The sequence below is a fragment of the Antrostomus carolinensis genome, unplaced genomic scaffold, assembly GCF_000700745.2.
Source record: "Antrostomus carolinensis isolate BGI_N321 unplaced genomic scaffold, ASM70074v2 scaffold17330, whole genome shotgun sequence".
Classification (NCBI taxonomy): Eukaryota; Metazoa; Chordata; class Aves; order Caprimulgiformes; family Caprimulgidae; genus Antrostomus; species Antrostomus carolinensis.
Window position 1 is genome coordinate 1 of NW_010290760.1, and position 19,223 is coordinate 19,223.

A 19,223-nucleotide genomic window follows, 5' to 3' on the forward strand; every position below is an offset into this window, starting at 1 on the left:
GGGGGAAAATCCCAAGCCAAAACAGCTGCAGGTCTGCAGTCCAGGATGAACCTCCCCCAGCCCGGTGGATTGATTGCATGTTTAGAAAGGCAAATCGCTGCTCTCCCCCTCGAAGGGAGCCGGGATGAGCTGAGCCCGGGGTGCCCTCTGCCCTTTCCCAGAGCCAGCAGCTGTCCGGCGAGGCGGCTGTGCGTGCGGGTTGAAAACCGGCCTGTTCATTGAGGCACAACAGTCGGTGTGTTTATGGGTTGGCTTCTACTCGAAGCTTGGAGATCTGTTTTGATATCCAGTTGCAGGAAAGGGTTCCTCCCCCCCCTTCCCCGCTCCTGGTTTTGTACACAAAGTACTCTCTTACCACTGGGGACATGCCCCTATAGGCAGAGAACAAATTCCAGGCAGCGCTCTTGAAGCAGAATTGCCTCCTGAGATGGCTTCTGAAATTGGGTATAGACCTTTTTTTTTTTTCCCCCCTCCCTGTGTAGGCAAAGATATTTGACTGAAAACATCTCATGAATCTAAAGCTTTGTAGTGGCTGTGTGCTTTCTGGAAATGCTGAAATTTGTATGAATGTGAGAAACTTGGGAGTTTAATGTATTTTTCCTTTTTTTTCTGGTTTGTTCATCGAATGAAATGTTTTTATATAATCACTGCCAATTACTTCCTTTTTCTGAGGGGGGGAAAGAACCACTCCATGGAGTCATGGAGAGGGGAAAGGAGATTAACTCTCGCATGTTTTCTAATGGCTTCGATACATTCCTTTGTGTGCCCTCCACCAGGAACTAAATGTTTAACTTGATTAAGTTAAAAAGTTGGCGTTTTCACAGCAGAGTTTTCCTGGCAGATTGAAGGTGCCTGTTGGAGCACTTTGAAATGGTTGTGGTGGAAGGGTTTAAAATGCTACATGGAGCAAGACCTACAGTGGCTTCTCTGTCTTGGGGAGGGGGAAACTCGTGGGCACCTCGTTTTGTTACGCTGGCGAAACGTCGCCCTGAAGCTGTGTGACCTGTTTTCTTTCTTCCTTTCTTTCTTCTGTCAGTGGAAGGTCTCGCTCTGAGGGGTGGTGGGTGCACACTCAGGGTTCCTAAAGCACAGGTACCCTCACAGCCTGCCTGTGTCTGTCCCTTCTCTGTGCTACCGTGTCCGTCCTGGCGTCTGCTCTCGCTTAGGTGTGTCTGAGGTTTGTGGAGCTCAGCTTATTTTTATGCAGAGATGCTTTGGGTCTCTTGAGTTCTAGGAGAACTTGTTGGTCCTAAAGGAGGTAGCTACACAGGAAGGTCTCAAACTTGCCAGGGCACATCTTGTCTGTGTCCTCTCTGGAAAAGGGCGGTCTGGGCTTCAGTGGAGTTTGCTGTGAACCTGTATTATTAGGCTAGCTGGGACTTGCATCACCTCCAGCCTTGTCTGAGTAAGTGGTAAGGCTTTGGTTTGCAAAATTCACAGCAGGCTGAGTCGCCCATACAGTGAACAACATGTTGGAGTTTGGAGAGAGTATGAGCCCTTCAGCTCACAGAATCACAGCATGGTGGGGTTGGAAGGGACCTCAGGAGATCATCCAGTCCAACCCCCCTGCCAAAGCAGATTCACCTGGAGCACGTGCCTGCCCTCCAACTTGATCAGTCCCCAACTGTGGGGTTTTTTGCATATTTCTCTTCCAAATACTGCTTCCAGGAGCTTCGGTCACGTCAGCTTTAGCTGCTTTGCAGCCTGGGAACTGGAGATGTTACATTTAGCATTTCACAATTGGTTTTACCATTGAGTTCTGCTTTTAAAAATGAACTCTTGTCCATATCTCCATTTCAGAAAAAAACGTGGCTTGGGGTGAATTGATTTTTGTTTTTTAATGTGCTGCTTTTTGTTTTTATGATGTTGTAATAGCATTTTCTCATACAGATTGTCCAATATGAATGTTGGTTTTGGATGGGAGAAGAAAACTCAAGAAACAACAACAACAAAAACCCCCTTCCAGCAAAGTGCTGAGCTTCATTTCTTCCTTTGTGTGTGGTAGACAACCTGTTAAGATTATTTTATTTTCTACTTCTGTTTTAATTGACTAAAGTCCCCCAAAAATGCTTCTAAACACAAGGAAGCGTATCGGGGTGTCGTGCAGCGTTCTTCCGCTGTTCAGTAGAGCAGACAAATGTGTTTCTCTAGGGTCACTGCAGACCAGTGGTGTTAATCAATACTGTACCAGCAGTGTTCCCTTGTCAGTAAACCAGATGGACTGCTTACAACTGCTGGTGATTATTTTAACTGTGTAATTGTAACATGGCTGCGTGATGACAGTGTTTCCTGCAGACACTTCAAAGGAAGGTTCCTGACAAGTCTATCTTTACAGCTCTTAATCTGTACTCTTTGTCTTTATGTTGTGGCTTTTGGACATGTGTTTGAAGTATTTAGATTTTATTTTTTTAATTTCTTTTTTTTTTTTTTTAACCTCCTGCTTTTCTGTACCTTACACGAAGGCAATATTCTGTAAAAATGAAGTGTCTCAAGTAGAATAGAATAGACTGGTTTGGATTGGAAGGGACCTTAAAGATCATCTAGTTCCAACCCCCCTGCCAGCAGCAGGGACACCTTCCACTAGACCAGGTTGCTCAAAGCCTCATCCAGCCTGGCCTTGAACACTTCCAGGGAGGAGCAGCCACAGCTTCCTTGGGCAACCTGTTCCAGTGTCTGACCACTCTCACAGTGAAGAACTTCTTCCTAATATCTCATCTAAACCTCCCCTCTTTCAGCTTAAACCCATTTCCCCTTGTTTTGTCATTAACTGCCCTTATGAAAAGTCCTTCCCCAGCTTTCTTGTAGAGGAATAAACAAACCCAGGATTTTGGGGGCTCCCACACTGCTGTGTTGGTTCCAGTCAGTTTTAGATCCACGCAGTGACTAAGGCAAAAACTAGGAAGAGTTTTGAGTTACAGTGAGGAAACAGCAGGATTTTTTATTTTGAAAGCATGCATGTGGCTTTGTTCTGAGGAAAATATGTTCTGTGGTGACTTGAGTCTTAACTGGGACGGTCTAATTACTTGTGAAGAAATCCTTCTCCGAGGGAAGGAAACGCACAGGACGGGAGCTGGTTAATTACATTTTGTGAGGTCAGCCCCTCTTCCTCCCTCTGTGCTCACTACCTGAATTTCAGGCTCGACGGTTTTCCTTTTGGATTGAAATTCTTCCTTGCTATTAAGATTTAATGGTGGGAGATCCATAGCATGTAGTGACAGGTACTACTGCTTTTCAGTACAGCAAAGCAAATAATACTTGGAAATATTTACGTGGTGGTTGTTATTCTAATCATATTTCCTTGATGAGGCTCTGGTGAAGGTGGCTTCTCCATCACTGGGGAGAATCGTATGGATTTCAGTTGTAAAAGGCTGTGGAGAGAAACTGGTGTCTCCATAGCAAAGATTTGAGTGTTTCGTGATAAACTCGCATATATTTTTACCCCATCTAATTTAAAACAGTCTGCACGACGCTTTACAGCAATGATTTGTATGCAGCTTTGAAATATTTTCTTCTTCCTGCAAGAGAAATTAGAGGCACAGAGCTGCTGTTTTTTTTTTTCATCTGAGGGTGCAGAGCACTGGGATTCTCAGCCAAGTGTTATGTAATTTGTATGCCACCGATGCGCTGGCATAAAAAATGCTCGCCTAAATGTTCAAGGAAAGCTTGTGTAGCCCATTATTTGAAATCACAGGCGTCCTCAACAGGATGGGTTTGTGCAGCTAGAGCCTCCCTAAAGTGTGCTGGGGCAAAATGCTGCCTTTGGTATCCTGCTGTGAAGGGGGGTAGGAAGCTGTCAGCACCTGGGATCTGGAGCCTGGTTTTTGAGTGTATTCAACTGTACCTGGAATTTTCAAGCTTTCCCCGTGTGAGATCTGGTATTTTCTAGTTTATTTTCTCATGCAACTGTTGGGTATTTAAAAATCTTCATTGAGTCTGGGTGGTGGGGCTGGCTTCGTCTGTGGCTAGTTATAGGTGATGCCGATTTGTAATCCTTTACAAGTGTGTTTAAAAGAAAGAATAAAAAGAAGTTTAAATGCTAATAGCAGTGGAGAAAAATCTGTTCAGCGTGTAGCGTGTGTGAAGAAAGCAGGCACACACGTCGGTCTGTGTAGTCTCTGTCAGCTGAGCTGAGGGCTTTTAAAAAGATCTGCTCTAATTTTTCTGCTGTATGTGGAATGGCTAATCCCATAAAAGCCTCGCACCTTTTGACAGATGAAACGCTGCTGTTCTTAACTTATTGGAGCAAAATATTTTTATAGATGGTATTAGCTCTGTGGCTCCAAGGGTAATGCAGTCCTTACACCAGAAAGATCTTGCTTTGATCTGACAGCTTTCAAGATCCATTTCCAATCACTGAGTTCCATTAACTCGGTTCTAATGGTGCCCTCAGACTTTTTTTCTGTTTATGGGACTCTTTAGGGTGTTAACATTTCTGTGTATATGAGTTCTCTTTAATAAACTGAAGGAGTAATTGGGGTCAGGAAAGGAAATAATCCTGTTAGAAGGTGCAATTAATTATATCAGATATTTGGGGCTCAAAAATTCTTCCCATTGATTCATTAATGTTTTCTCCAAACTGTAGGATGTAGAGAAACTATCAAATCTCCACCAAAATAGGACAGTGGGGCAGGGTGGTGTCTGTACAGTGAATTTTGGGAGCGTGAAACGAGTGCAACTGCAGGCTGGCTGGCCCTGAGGGTGGTGGAGAGGAAGGAAGGCTTCCCCGGCGAGCAGCCTCTTCCTTCTTCTGCCTTGTCACAGCCTCTGACATGATCGACGTGATCCCGCGTCCGTCGAGCGCGGTGCAGGAGCCCAGCAGCACCCCGGGCAGACGATGGGTCCAGACACAGCCTCTGCTCTCTTCAGGACACTGCCAGACCTCACATGTGAGAAACAGAAACCATCCTGGGTTTTCCTGCCCCTTTCAGTTTTGGTAGAGAAAGGGTGTGAGCTGCTGAAGAGGCCTTCTGAAACCTGGGTCTCTTCCTGGTAATTTTCATCTTCTGAAGTTCGTCGCAGAGGTTGTTCCACGCGCCGCAGCGTAGCTGGTGTGAGCAGAGCCTGAAATTTCAGGCTGAGGAACTGGGAGATGCTGCCCCAAAGTGAACAAACAGCGTGCAGTAGTGCTTAGCGTTGTGGGGTAGCAATGACAGAGAGTGAATTAGCTGTTGTAGCCAGAAGAAAGTGATGTTTTTTTCTAGGTCAGGGTTGAAGGCACTGTCAGGGTGGTGATGTGAAGCATATATTACTGTCTGCGTCGTCCCTGCCATATGCATGTGTGCAGTACTGCCCTTGGCATTCATGCATTGAATTATTTATCCTCTCAAAATCTGTAGGCAGCCTTTCTTCCCCTGTCTCTAAGAAAACCAAACTTAGCTGATTAGGGTTTTTAAAATAAATCTCCCACTGTAAATCGCTGCAGATGCAGGAGCAAGTTATTGATTGTATATTGCGTTTGTATTAGTTAAACCAAAGGTGACAACATCTGGTATTTTGTGGAAACATTGAAATATTAATTGTGCTGTTAGGTGTTTGTGCTGGTGTGGGGTTCATATGTGTATAAAATGCGTATCCCTGTTTCTTCTTCAGAGATAAAATGTACAAACTTTGGAAATGAGCAAGGTAGGAAATTTGTTAGTATGTGTAAAAGCAGCTTTGTCTCAGCTGTGTGCCGAGGGAACTGGTGTTTTCCTCACAGTGAGGAAGCATCTCCTTTCCTCTTGCATTGTTCTGGGTTTGCTCTGAGGAGAACGTTAGGTGGTCCTTGTTTGAGTGGTAGGTTTCCATCCTCAGCTGAGAACGTTGGTGTCTGGGGGGTGTCAGGGTGGGGTGGTGAAATGGCTGTGGGTAAGCAGGGGAGGGAGGGGAAGCGAACACTGAGGGAAGCTGGCTCTGTATATATAGTTTTTTTTCAGAGACTGACAGCTTTGCAGTATAGAAAAGGTCTAAAATAGTTTATCTTTAGAGCAGCATAAAGCTGCTAAAATTGTATCACAGGCATGGCAAAGAAGGGGGATGTTACCCTCAAAAATAAATTCCCCACCATCCAGAGGCAGCCTGTCCCTGAAGGCTTGACAGCCTGTGCAGCAAGAGGCTGGAGAGCTGGGGTTTGAAAATCCTGTGCTGCTCTGAATGTCTCGATATGAAATGAAAGTATGTGTAATTAGGTACTCCTAAAAAAACCCCATTAAATAGCTTTGAAGGAAAATAAGCTGAATGGAAACTTCATGATTGAGTATAAAATGCTGAACTGCAGCTCGTGGTGCGTCTTCATTTTAAATAAAGCAGACATGAAAGTGCTCCCCTCCCCCTGAGCACAGAGCCTTATCAGCTTATCTGGGCAGGAGTTCAGAGCCATAAAAACTATATCCTGCTTACACCTTCCAGCCTATCCTATGACCTGCTCTGTGTAAACAAGTTGTACCAGGAGCTCCAAATGACTAGTAAGTAGCTGGGTTTTCTGCAGGCTGGTTAGGTGCAGGAGGAGCCAAGATCAAGTTCCAAGAAGTTCTTTGTTGGGAACGGTCTCCTGATAGCTGCTGCCTTCTGCAGGGAGGAGGTAACAGATCTGTGATCCTGCCGACTGTGGCACTCACTGTATCCTAGGGAAAAAAAAAACCAAACAACCCCTAATCTTCTGGGTAGACTTTACACTTTGGGTCTGGTGTTTTCCACGTTCTGCAGGATGATGGCTGTTGCAGATTGTGAAATGTCAGTGTTGTCGTAACAACACGCGCTGCTTGCTGCACCCACCGTCGTTCTGCCGTTGCGTCAGGTCTTGGATGGACTGGAGATGTAAGCCTATTTATAAAGTATTGCTCTAGTTATATCTTTAGATAGATGAATGAGATTAGCCAGGCTGATGCTGGGAAGAGATAGAGGTAGATGCGGGGAAGGAGGGTGTGTGTGTGTGTATGTGTGTGTGGGGAAACAAACATCCTGCTCATGGCTGTGCTATGGTGGTTTGAATACCACGGGGTGAGCTGGTGCTCTAGTTAGTGTGTGGCTGTTTCCCGTAGCTCGCTGTCTCCTTGGTTTCATCTTGCAGCTAGACACAGGCAGATAGTTTTATCTGAACTAGATCGTGGGTCTGTAACTAGTGAGCCTGAGTATTTTGGTGTGTAAAACTTTACCTTTCTGAGCAATCCAAGAGTTGAATGCACTAGCTAGATCTGAGAATAAAAGCCTGTTCTCCTTGAATGTTGACCTTTTTATTCCAGCTCGTGCGATTTCTTGTCCTACCAACTCAGAAAGGGCATGTGAGAGTATGTGAGTTCTGAGAATGAGGGTAGCTGATAACTGCAGTGTCTTCTGTGGTTGCCTTCCCTGCTGTAGCCTGTCTCTGGGCACACGTTGGGTACTGAGTGGTGACGGTCCAATCTCTGATCTGTTGGACACTCTCCGTTTTGCCAGCAGCCCAGAAGGCTTCTGCTGTTCTGACTGGGAGCTGAGGTGCCCTGTGTTACTCAGAGCTGCTCTCTGTTCTGGGTGATGGGGGAGAATTAAATCACCTTCCCCTGTGATCAGCACTAGTACTGGGGTGTTAAACTTGTTCTGTGGTGAGAGCTGAATTGCCTTTGAGTTAGCCCTCATCCCAGGGAGAAGAGAGCAGATGAGAAGTCAACTCTGTGGCTTTTTCCTGATGTGCTGAGTAGTGCTTCTTAGTTAGAAACCTACAGGTTGTAGTCTTAAAATGCTGAATTTGCTCCTGCAGTCTGTTCTGTCTGCTAGCTTCCCCTACTTCACCCACCATAATATTTCTCCTCCTTTCTGTCGGTCCATCTCTTCTGTCTGTCCCTCCCTCTTCCCAGCAGCTTCATCTGATGGAGGTTCTGCTCAGCTCTCTGCTCTTGCCTTGGTCCTCCTCATCCAGGATTCTTGTCTCTAATTTTAGCCTGTCTGCCTTTTGATGTTCCCTCCCGTCTGTTCCTGCCTTTCTCCTTTTCTCTGACATCATCCTGCATCTTCATCTCCCTCTCGAGATCTGGGCCTGGTTTGTGCATGGTGGGAGGAAAGCACTTGAAAACGGAGTGAAGCTGCAGGAGCATTGGAAGGTGAAGGATCTGAGGGTGTGGAGACTTCTGCCAGGCTTGGGGTCTGCTGTTGTCTGCCTGTTGTGCTTACCACGAACGGCTCCTTACCTCTTCTGCACCACTGCCACCTTGTCTCTGGTTCGGTCAGCTCTTTGAATCTTTGTTTTATGGATCCAGCCTGTATTTGAACGATGGGGCTCTTTTCCATGACACTACCAGTAAGAGTTGTAGGCAGAATTTACTCTCACCGAGCAGTGCAGGCAACTGAAATCCACAAGAATCCTTCTGATAGTCTCTTCAGAGCAGTGATCTCATCCATCTGGTGCTAATTCACTTGGTGCAGCCTGCAATGGAGAAGGGTGCATGGGAGGTCTGCTGGCAGCGCTGCATGCTCAGTATTGCCTGGCAGCCTGGCTTTCCCCTCAACCTCCTGCTGTTTGTGGGGGCATGAAAGCTGCAAGCTGCGTGGTTTTCTCTAGAATTTTGCTTCATCTTGGCCTGCATTTGCTTATGTTAACAGAGAAAAGGACTTTTCTAATGTGGATGCGTTTTGTCACTTCTCTGAAGGATGCAGTGCCCATCCCTGACCCGATAGCTCCGGTATCCGGGAAGGTGGCTTGGCCTGGTGGGATTCATCTGGTGGGGATGGTGTGTGTAGCCATCATCTGATTTGTGCCCAGAGTATAAATACTGGGGCAGACACACAGCCTGTGGTTTTAGAAGTTCTTTTGTGAAAACATCACTCAACCCCTCCACCGCTGCAGCAAGGAGCTTGAGTGGAAACCCAATCCTGGCAATTAGTGGAGGTTTCAAAAGGAACCTAGCAACTGCTGCTCTGGGTCCATCTGCAGCTTTGTAGTTAGTTAGTTATTTTAGTCTAAGGTTTGTAGCTGCTTTCTTTGCATTGCGTGGAGATGGTCTGCATATTGCTGTAGAGAAGAACGGTGGAGGGAGTCGTGGTTGTGCTGAGATCAGTGACTAAATGAGTTGAAATGATGATGGTAATGCTACTGTGGGCTCTGCAGCAAGCCATCCTCGGGGAAAGTGGAGCATGACCGGAATATATTTGCTGGTATGTGAATTTGGTGCTTGTGGGTAACCTGAGCTCACCTGTAAAGAGTTTTGTTACCCAGATACTTTCTAAGCTGACTTGCTTTTGTCAACAGTCACACCAAGTGATTAACGAGTGATGCTTTCCATGAGTGTGGTTATGTAAAATGTTAACACGCTGCGTTTTTTTTTTCAGATCACTTTAGAACGTACGCAGGGCTTTAAGTTGAACTTCAAAGAAGGTAGTTTGCTTTATGGTTGAACCTATGAGCAGTTTTATGTGCAGGGTGGAGTGAACTTGTGGAGAATATTGCAGTTTTCCCACTGTCATAAAAAAGTTATGATCCTCATGATTCAAGTATTGTTCTGGAGGTGGAGGCAAGAGGCAGATGCAGAGGTCAGTGGGAGCGTGTACGGAGTAAGTTCAGATGTGCCAGCGCAGTGAATGCCGTCTTCTGTGTTCCCAGCTCGCTGAAACGGGTTCAAAAAGTGCCTTGTGCTCTTTCTGGGTCTTCCTAAGAAACCTGCACCTGTGTTACTCGCGGAACAGGCAGACCATTTCCATGGGAAAGGAACTTGGCAGGGGGAAGCGTGAAAGGCGGCTGAGAGGGGTGCTTTTTTCCAATGCAGTATTTTAAACTGTTCTTAAAACGTGGCGCTTCAGAGTGGAAAAGAGACTGTAAGTCAGTTTCTAACCTACTTTCTTTCTTTGGGCTTTTCTTTGGGGTAGGAGCCAAGTGAATTAAAAAAAATAAATAAATAAGTGGCTGCCTCTTGAAAGAGCCTCATTCCAATTAACTTCACTCATGCTTCAGAAGATATTTAAAAACTGAGATATATTCCTAAAAGAAAAAAAATAAAAGGACTGTTTAGGCTAAGTGATCATGGTGAGAGAGGAGGATAACCTTTTACAGCCTTAATTGCAGGCTTTTGTAAAAGTACCTGACAAGGGTTCTCATTGCCCTGTGCTGCTTTTAAGCCCTGGTAAGGTGTAACACTTGCAGATTCTGAGGTATAAAACACTTTTCAGCTTTCAGTAAGGAAGTTGTAGCCGATTGAAATAAGTCACTATTCCAGTTTCAGTCAGATCTCTATAAATATTCCGAGTGACTTAGCCTCTGGTTTAAAACATTTTCTCCTGGGGTGAGGAGGTATAAATGTGCTCTTTGTTTGCAGCCAGGAAAATTAAAGGATCACAACGTTCAAAAGCGTACATGTTAGATCTTCTGGAAAACTCTTTCTTAAATAATGTGTACTATATCCAAATACCTTTGTTAAGGTGGTTTGTTTTCCTTTCTGTTAGCTTGAAGAATTTTATTCTGAATACATTAAAACTTAAAAAAAAATAAAGGACTATGATCCTTATCTTTGGATGATCCATTAGCTCTTCCTAGCCTGCCTTTTATTTATTGTTGTAAACACATGTGTGAATGTAAACATTTTATCCAGAATGGCCTTGCAAATGCTCCTGCATTAACATATATTGTCATGGAGAATAATTTTCATTTAACTGTAATTTGCTTTATATTTTCCTCCCTGGTTGCCATAGAAACGCAGTCCGATGTGGCAGTGACTACTCACAGGAGCTGGGTTATGCATTGCCTCTATAATGGACCTCTGTTAATCATGCTGCAGTTCTCACTGAAGGAACCATGATTATTTGCAGGAGGCACTTTATTTATATAAACTGCAAGATGCCTGTGGTACCTCAGCTTAATATTCAGAGTTACCAAGGGTGCTTTTCTCTTCTGCAGAAGTTTTGTCGTAAGAATTATGTATTATGATGATTGTGGAATTGATATATATTTACCTAAATTTAATGTCAGTTTGACTTCATTTTCAATTTTCATTTCATTTGCTGTAACAGCCTAACTGGTAATGCTCTTTCCTGTGGTTCAGCTTAAGCTCTGGGACGTTTGAAACACAGCAACGAGGCATTTGTTATCCTTATCTGTGCATAAAAAGTTGCCTTGCTTTTCATAATAACGTGTCTGTGCCTTTCCAGTGGTAGTTGCAGCTGGGCAAACACCTTCTCTTCTGCCCCAAGCCTTGCACCCAGGAACAGCAGCGAGCTTTGCCTGACAGCGTGATACCAAAGCACTTAATCATGCTTGTAAGGAAAAATAACGTGTCCTTTGGGCTGAGAGCAGATGACAACGGGGTCAGGGTGGATTTTAGTCACTTTTGTTGCCTGGCTCTGGATTTTGGGTCTGTTTTGCACCTCTGGTTCTTGGTCACCTTATCCAAGTCTGTCTCATGCCTGTTCTTCTGAACTGTGTGTTGTGCCCTTTGATTTACTTCAGCTTGGGAACCCCCAGGCTCTGAAAATGCAGATGCGAGCGTTGTTATAGGTGTGCACTGCAGCTGGCAGTAGGAACCAGATTTTACAGCTGGAGATTGAGGGTCCATCCCAAGGCAGAGGTGATTTAGGGCTTTAGATACCACAGGCCATAGCATGGTGGTGGCTTTGCCCTCATCTGAAGGGGGCTGGGGGCTGTAGTGGATCCTGTAAGCGTGTAGGAGGGGGGGCTTCCTTTTCTTCACTGTTAGTTGAAGGGTAAAGTACAACATGATCTCCAGGAGTGTCTGTGCTCGGATGCCTGATGTTTTAGGAGGCACTGAGAAAACAGAAGGGTGCTGATCTCCTTTGTCGATGGCTTGTTGAAACCTTGGAAGGACTTGCCTTCCAGCTACCCAGATAAGAATCTTGGTGGCATCGTTTCAAACTGAACTCGTCAATTAGCAAAGGGTTCATTTTTGCTTAATGGGATGAGCTAAAGGAGAGAAAATCAGCCACATGGGATTTGCTTTTGTCTGGGTACTTTGCAGGGCTGAAACCTTCAATTGTAATTTAGAGATGTGAATTTCACTGGCCTCCTGAATCAAGACTCCTCAAAATGAATTTTTTTTAGTTTGGTTTTAGGTCTTAAAGACAATCTGTATGTTGGTCCTTTCTCTCCTGCTCTCTGCGGTGAGACGCCAATTGCTGGTTACGTAAGTCCGGATTACTCCAGCACGTGGATGCTTTCAGATGCATATGGTCTCACAGTTATTTCTTGAGACTTTACAGAAAGGATTGAGTAACATTTTGTTCTGTAATGCAGTATTAAGAAACCGAGCAGGGTTTTTTTTTTTCTTCTCCCCTGCAATGGCATATAAACAAGTAGTGATAACATCCTATTTAAAGCATTTGGAGGAGGTAGGGCTGAGGAGGGGAGGCAGGGCTGAATCAAGCGTTATTTTTCTTATACCTACACACCATATTTTAGTACGATTTTGCTTGCCTTCTGTGAAATCTGTGAGCTATTATAAATAAACTATTTTTTTTGAGGTGTATAAGCACAGTGCGGTGTGTGTGCTGTGGGTGAGGAGTAACCTTGTGAATAGATGTTACTCACCTGTGTTCCCCTTTGTGTATTTCTGTGCCTTTCACTGCTGTTGGTGCTGTTTACAAGAGGCAGATGTGCTTCATAGTCAAAGGCCAACCTCACTTTAATAAAAGTCTGAAAAATGGCTTGGCTGTAATCAGGATTTTTGGGTCTCCAGTAGACTTTTTGCAATTTTTCCTCATTTTTTCCTGCCTGTTGTCACATAAATGCTCAGAATTGCCCGTTGAGTTCTTTAGTGACATGCTTGGGATACTCAAATCTACCTCCTCAAAGGGGGTAGGCAATGCCTTCTGCATTCTGAATGCTGGGATCTCTAAGCTGTTGGATGGGACAGTCAGACTTGCTGGCTATTTATGGAGTAACAAACACTTGCTCTCTGTAATTCATAGTTTTATCTGAATTTTATACCATTTTTATTAACCTCAGCGATGCAAAAATCAAGTGTTCCACACCAAATGCTTTATAATTTGAATGTATTTTATTTGGGAGTTAAGCATTGAAAGATGTAATAGCACAAGAAAAATATGAGGAAGCAGTTTTTGGAGCTGATGTTGAGTTGATATTCCCAGTTATCATGGGAACAGCCTCATATGGGACTGAAGGTGGAGGTGTATGGTGGCTGGTTGGGTCAGGTCAAGAGATGTCATTGTATTGATGGAGCAGAGCTGGACTGTCTCCTTGATTTGTTTAAAACAAACAAAAACCCAGCACATGACCCCATAGTCTGTGCAGAAATGGTGGCTGACTTGGAGACAGCTTCTTTATTCACTTGTTCCCAGATCTGGGGCGACTACCTCAGCAAACCTTTGAGGTGTTTTTTCCCAAAGCTGCTGTCCTGAAGGGTTGTTTGATGAATTGCAACATGAGCACAGTTGTAGGAATAAACTAATGCATGTGGTGATTAAGTTACCTTTTGTGGACTCATTGAATGGACTCCTTTACCTGATAATTGGGTTAAACATTAATTTGTTAGCAGGAGAAGAGCAGAGTAGCTTTGGTGGCAGATAGTGTTTGACTCTCTGAAGCTTCACTTGGAGAATATTTTAAGGTTCACTTACGTGCACTTGGGTTTGGTCTGACAGCTAACGTGTTCCTGTGTGACAGGTCATGAAAAATTGTTAATTGCAGATAAAATATTCTAAAGCCAAACTGTTCTTGTGCTGCCTCCTTTTCTTGGGCACTTGGTTGACTTTGAGCCACTTTGCATCCCGTGTCGTGCCTTGAAGACAGTGTTGAATTTGGCTCCGTTAATTGTGCTAGAGATCTGGAGGGGAAACGTGCTTTCTAACACAGCCTGGACATGGTGCTGCTACCAAGAAAATGGTGCAAACTGGGGTGAGATGTGGGGTGCTGGAGAGTTCAGAGGAGCTGCCTTGTGTGCAGTCGTGGGAAGAGGGATTTCTTCAGGGAGCGGGTGAATTGTTTCCTTCTGCTCTGAACAGCCTCTTAATGAACTGCCCTCTCCAGGGTGTAGAGAGATTAACCTCCCACAGCTAACTTCAACCTGGGAGACTTCCACCATATTGCTGCCTTCAAGTGTTTGCATCTAAAAATACATCTGTGCTGCTGCACAACGGGCTCAGGGCACGTGAATCCCTTTTCCTTTAGGACGGAGACTTGTGTTACGAGACGAACGGCGGCACAAATCGTGTTTCTGCTCTGCACTATTGCCAGTTTTCTTCTTCCAACAGAAAAATGTGGTGGAAATAATTGTTCTGCTTGGAATTCCCTCTCTGACAACAATAGCAGAAATGGGGTGGGGTTGTTTGAAAATGTTTAATGATGAAAAAGTTTTGGAGGAGCAAGCTCTCCCAAGCTGCACAGGCTTCACCACGTGATTCCTCTTTACTGTTTAGTCTTCTGCAGAAACAGCAGCGTCCTCTCAACGGGCTGTTTGAATAGTTTTGACCACTTCTGTCTCTTCTAAGCACAACTGTTTAAGAATGCTTTGTCTGGATGGGATCTCGCTTGCTCTACTACATTTTCTCATTCAGCTGTGTTCATTTGGTTGTAATTTGGTATTTCTTTTTCTTCGGCTGAGGAAGAATGAAAACCTACCAGGCTACCAATACTTACAGGCAGTACTTGGAGTTATTGCTACCTCTGTGTGTAGTGATTCATCTCGGAGGCAGACAGCTCGCTGCCTTCAATACCTCCTTGTAGTTCCAGACAAATTCAGATGTTGTGCTCCAGCACTGCTGGCTCACGAAGTCTCAGCAGTGATGGTTCTGTTTATTGCAAGGCTTTGTTTCTAGGTAACTTTGGCCAATGTTCCGTGGTAGCAGTAGCGCCAGGGCTGGTTTAGACACAGCGTGGATAAGCTGTAGGTGAGTTTACTGCCTTGTGTTGAACAACTTGGGAGCTGATATTCTTGCAGCGAGTTCTAACTTGAGTCCTTGCTGTTTGTGCCACTGGGGAAGCTGCAGAGGGGTGTTGGAGGTCTGGGACGTAAAATGACTCGCAGCAAACGTTGCGTAAGTACGTGTAGCTTTGGTGTCAGCGCTTGGTGTTTTCTGTGTGTTCCTGAGAGAGATGCAGTTTTAACTCTTCAAGCTGTTTAAGATGCAGAGGATATTTTCTCTCCTTTCATGTTTGGCTTACCTTGACTCATTCTGATACAGGAGCTCACCTGCTGCATCTGCTAGACTTTTATCTGCTCCACCTGCCCGTGTTTTCCTGAGACCTGCTGTTGATGCTAATCAGCAATAGGGCTCAGTCACAAGCTGCTTAGACAACCTCAACCATTTGTAAGGAAACTTTCTTTAAAATATGGATGGCATTAGAGGGACTCAGGCTTAAAATTAGAAACTGTTTATGATGCACAGTTGTAGTTGTTTACCTTGAACCATAATTATCTTATTTCCTGAGTTAAAAACATCACGTCAGCTTGCCGAAGCAAAGATTTGATGACAAAGGTATTGTTTTTAGCCACCAGCAGAGCAAAGAACACTTCAAATGTGTGTCTAAATATGATTTTATAACCTAAAGTATAGCACACTCAGGATTCTAAATTGGCTCTGGAAGTTGTGTGGGCTTACGGGTAGGCCATTTGGCCAGGAATCAAGGAACTGGGTTTAATCCTAACTCTGTCCTTTTGTCCTCTGAGCGTTTTCCTTGCCACCCTCGGAGCTGTTTGTTTGGCTGGTGATGTGTTTGAAGGAAGGGATATGCCCTTTCACTACGTGTTTGTAGATTTTCTCGGGGTGTGGTTTCACCACTGCTGCGAGGGGGTGAAGCTCCCACACCCTCCCGGGAGAGCGCTGCCTCTTTCGGGGTGCAGGAGCCAATTCAGCCCCTTCTGAGATGGGAAACAGTAGGAAGATGAGCAGGTTTTCTGCTGGGCTGGCAGGTTAAGCTGATTTATGGACAATATCCAGAAGTGACCCTAGGGAGAAGCAGGGGACCCAGCAGCTGAGCGAGGGCAGAGGTCTCCCTGCTCAGCTTTGCTCAGCTGTAACCGGTAACTTCACCCGCAGCCCTCGAGCCCCTCCTGAGGAGCTGAGCTGCCACTAACAGACACAGACAGACATTTGACTTCCTTATTCTATTATTTAGTAATGCTCTCTGGTGAGTCTTTGTGGCTGAGGTGGCCTGTGCCCTCCTCTGACCATTTTCCAGACCTGCTGCTTCATCACCCTCACCTGGGGCTGCCAGGTTGCTCATTTTTCAGGAGAATGAAAAATGGGAGGGCAGCAACTTCTTTAATGATGACAACTGCTACTTAAACCTGTTCAGGCCTTACAATAGGAGGGGGAAAAAAATAATCAGTAGAAGCTGAAGGTGCTTTCAATTTCTGTGGTATTTTTAAAGAATCTCCTTTTATTCTGGCCTTAACTCACTGGGACCTAGACAATAGGGGAGAGATGCTGTGTGTAAATCAAGCAGATTCCTTTACAGTTTCTCCTTTCTGTGTAATTTGAGGTGATTGTCAGGCACTTGTGGTAACTCTGGAAACTGAAGGCTTGAGCACATTTTAACAATTGCATTTTTCATGTTGCTTTCTGGGAACCTCCTGGGTCATCAGGCCAGGTCTGCTGCTGTGGTGGGCAACGGTGTCACCCAATCCTGGTAATGGCTGTATGTATCTGTTTGTGAGCCTTTGAGTGAGACCGGTGTATTATTAAGAAAATAACCCCCCTGAGCTGTTGAAGTCTCCAATTGTGATGCTCCTGTGACTACACAGAATTTTCTTGACTGAGGAGGTTGTATCCTGCTGCTTGGAGCAGGTGATCTGCACTCCTTGGATAAGTTTGCTCTCTTTTTTTCCCCTCTTTGAGAGAGACTGTGTATGTTCCTGAAGGCTGAACGATAACTTCCTTGACTCCTCCTTGGCTAATGAGTGTGTTTTAAAATGGGATGGCTGCATCCTTTTCACAAATCAGCTTTCAGAAAGGAAATAGTTCAGTTATTAATAGTAACCTGTATCCAGTTTGCCACTGATTTGCATGGTTGCAAATATCTGAGACTGTAAAGGTGACAAATGTGTCTGTCTGTCTGTCGCTCTGTCTCTTCTGAGGAGTGATCTGTATTTTCTCAATGTGTTAAAATTGAGCACAGAGTAAGAAATTGCAGACTCACATTTTTAGATAAAGCGACACTCTTCCTAGCCTGGTAGCATCATTAACCCTCTTCCCTTCCCTTAGAAGAACTTACAAAGGGGATGTGAGAGGAACGGATGAGTAAAGGGCTCTAGGAAAGTTATAGGGAAGGGATTCACTCTAATGAGGGACGTGTGTCTTTGTCCCACTTCAGACTCGTCTTTAAGAGGAATGAAAAGGAGAAGGTACCTGAAATACGACAGCAGCAGTGATCTAACTTTAAATTACTGGCTTAATTCCAGAGAACATACTTCTTGTCTTCATTGGGTTGTTGGAGGCCTGCGCCTTGGAGCTTAATTAGGACAAGTTGAAGCTTCAAGATCTTTTAGCTTGGCTTTGTTCTGTTCAGCATGGGCGGGTGTTTTGAGCTTCAAAGGTGGGCAGTACTTTTGTCTGTCTTCAAAATTCACCTTTGAGTGTCCCCTTTGATGGTGTATCAGCATATTTTTTTTTATCATGCATCTTTTAGATCTCAAGTGGTAGAAGTTCCCCTGGGTCACTGGGGGTTATTTTGTTTTTAAGTGCAGGTGGTAAGTTTTTTAGGATGGCTACAACAAATGTGAGCTGGAGAAACTGGCAGCTCAGTTTGTTTACCAGATGAATTTATTGTGATTCTGGCTGGTTTTTGTGAAAAACTTAAGTTCTGTACCTTTTGAATATACACTCAGTTTTCTAGTACTTGATTAATTTCTATTAGTTTTCCCATAAACCTTTCTAATTGTCAACATGTGGAATGTTACTGCTCATGCTGTTGACTCCAGTAGTGCTGGTTTATCACTTCTTGTTTGTATGCCCAAGAGCAGCATTTGTTGACTTTGCCTCCTTTTAATTGAACTTACTGTGTGTTGGTTTCTGTGTTGACTGACAGTCTTTTCCTGGATCACACTTTCTAAAATGCTTGATTTTCAACTATATTATGCCTTTCATTTTCCATGTCTACATGCATGCTGCTGTACTTAAGCTTTTTTTTTTTTTTTTAAAAAAAAAGTGCTATTTATACTGTCTTTGTATTATCTGACTATAGAATAATTAGATTGGAAGTTTACTACTTTTCAGATGAGGCTCAGCAAATATTTAGGAGATGGGGGTTAGAATTTATTCTCATTTTCATGTGAACTAAAAATAATGAGGGAACAGTTCTGCTTTGAATATCCCACACCATTGTGCATCCTGTGTCTCTTCCAAATGGTTTAGGAATTAACAGCTTACTAGACTCTGAAATAAACAGCTTGAGGGTTCTGTACATCTTGATGTTGAATTTTATGACTGGGTAGCTAACCAGTTCAGGGGATTTGAAAGTAGATGTGATGCTATTGTTCTGTGCTGGTGGTTTTCTCAGAAACACGTTATCACGGGCTTAACACGTGTGTTTGTTTTTGCTGTGTACTGGTAATAACCATGTGTCCTTCCAAAGCAAGACAGTGGATCTTTGCACGTGCAGATCATTTAATAAAGAAATGAGCCTGATTGTGTGTCTTTTTGGAAGAGATTCAACCAGGCTGGAGAGACCCAGCAGACTTAGGTCATTGCATTGCATATTGGAACTCTACAAAAGCAAAATGGTAAGGGTGTGGAGGATTATTTGGAAGCACTGGGGCTGGCGGGCAAGGATGCCCATAGCTGCTGAAGTGACAGTGCATGACCATGTTCTTATTTCCATCCATGGCAGAGGTGGCCACTTGCTCTGATGCTGTTACAAGCCAAGTGTTGCTAGTATGGTGTAGAATTCTTTATCCATTTACTGATAAAAGGGCTTAATCTTTAAAATACTCTTTTTTTTTTTAACTTACCCAGACTAAATGATAGCATGGCAAACAGCATGTCCTCTAGACGGGCAGACCGAGTCTTGTCTCTGCTTGCTAGGACAGAAGGGCAAGCTGTAGCCTTGAGCTTTGGTCCAAGGTTGGTTAAGGAAATTGCAGAAACAGTATTTTGACTTAATACTTTCCACTCATCAGAGAAGCCACAGAAGGGTGGTAAGGGTGAAGGAGGAGAGATGAGGGAACATGCTTGTGTGTTTCCAGAACTCTTAATTGTGTGCACAGAATTGAAAAGTCTGATTCAGTGGAAACTGTTCAGGCTTGCTTTGCTCTTCTGCCACATCACACCAAGAAAAAAAACCCGAGTTCCTTCAGTGATTTCAGCTTTCAGGT